Genomic DNA, 1,562 nt, shown 5'->3' with positions numbered 1-1,562 from the left:
GGCGTTCATTTCCCAGAGGGGAGGAGCACTACGACATAAGGAAAGCAATCGAGGACGAACAATTCATAAAGGTATTATGTCTACACATTGTCCCCCGTTAGAATTCGTCACATCGAACAAGCTCGTAACAGCAGATTCGCTGTTTGGCGCACACAATAACTGAACACTATTGTTAAATTAACATTATTGTTAATGAAGGCCAGGTGAGATGGGCACCTCGTCTCGGATTGTGTTCAGCTATTTAAAGCCCGGTTCGATTCAAGGAAATAGCTAGTCTTCCTTATTATCAGTCTCTCTAAACTTTTGTTTGGCTCTAATGGATGCATCAAGAGTCTCTGTGTTTGTGCTCCTGATTGCTGTCCTTAGTCTTGGTAAGTGTATTTTGGTGTTTCCTTTTTTCTTATGTGTTTCAGTGGATGACTTCTCCTGATAATCAACTTGACCACCCATCTCATGTTGTAGTATTAAGTTCTCCAGCAGAGCGACAGCAGCGAGGTGAAACTGGCTTGTTGCTATCACGAGTGATCAGAGACCACGAAGGTTTGAGTGCTCTTGACATTACGGTGTCTTTTTGGGATTTAACTACCAGGGCTCGGATGACCACTGTAGTCGTATCTGCAACTTATTTTGGCTAGGGTTAATGTCTACATCTTGCAGCTACCTGTGTCGTGTCTGTTTAGATGCTCATGGTGACCTGCCCCAGCTCAGACTACAGCTCCAGGATGAGGAAGGTGGCAATTCAGCTTTTGAACGTTCTGTAGTGGTGAAGGGAGGAACTAAGGGTGTTTGAAGGTAAAGTGTAAGCACTGGAGTGCTCCAGTCTGTTTTGGAGAACCTGTGTAGTAGCAAACCACTCACTCATGTGGGTGTAATCCTCCAGGATTTGAAATGGTTCATCAAGGAATGTTCTGCTTTCAGGTGGTGTGAGTCTAAGGGATGGCGTTCTCTGCAGCTATTGCCCTGTGCTGTGAACTTGCAGCAGGCCACCAGTACATGCCATCTGAATTGTCATGTGGGTCTGCATGGTCACAGGCTCTGGCAATTGAGTCTACCCTGCAAATGGTTTCTGAATAAATGTTCTCAAACTACTGGTCAACTTGCTTTCTTTTCCCAAAGACAAGTTTGCCTGGAGTGGTCTGGATCTTTTAAAAGCAGTATTTAAATTCCTGATTACATGAAGCCTACATTCCTGCCAATCTTGACTTAAATGGACCAAAAGACAGGTGAATTTACTGTTAATTCAGCTTGAATGAGTGGGGTGGATGTGTAATATGTCTGTATTTTGGAATGGAAGTACAGAAAGCTGGCTTTCTTTTGGCACAGAGGAGAGCTGGTATTCATAATGAGAGTTCAAGGCTGCAATGCCTTACCATGAACTACTTGGTAGCTTATTCTGTTACCATCATACATTGTTAACGGGCACGGTCATTCCACTGAATTGGTGTTGGCAAAGGACCCATTATCTTGGCCACTGTAGTGGAAACTATGCCAAAATTCACACATTCCATGTAAGAAAGCTCTCAAAACAAATGGGGTGGTTTATATGCACTGACTTGATCAAT

General features: G+C 43.6%; 1 long non-coding RNA gene across 1 annotated transcript; it reads left to right on the top strand.

The window, feature by feature from the left end:
- The first annotated feature begins 274 nt into the window (after positions 1 to 274).
- Positions 275 to 1,066, top strand: LOC145658441 (uncharacterized). The gene is made up of 4 exons (XR_014124010.1): positions 275 to 371; positions 463 to 540; positions 681 to 792; positions 919 to 1,066. It is a non-coding gene; the product is annotated as an uncharacterized LOC145658441 (long non-coding RNA).
- Positions 1,067 to 1,562: the final 496 nt, after the last annotated feature.

Source organism: Electrophorus electricus, chromosome 6, assembly GCF_041902795.1.
Source record: "Electrophorus electricus isolate QZ-2024a chromosome 6, ASM4190279v1, whole genome shotgun sequence".
Classification (NCBI taxonomy): Eukaryota; Metazoa; Chordata; class Actinopteri; order Gymnotiformes; family Gymnotidae; genus Electrophorus; species Electrophorus electricus.
This window is presented reverse-complemented; position numbering and strand designations above follow the sequence as displayed.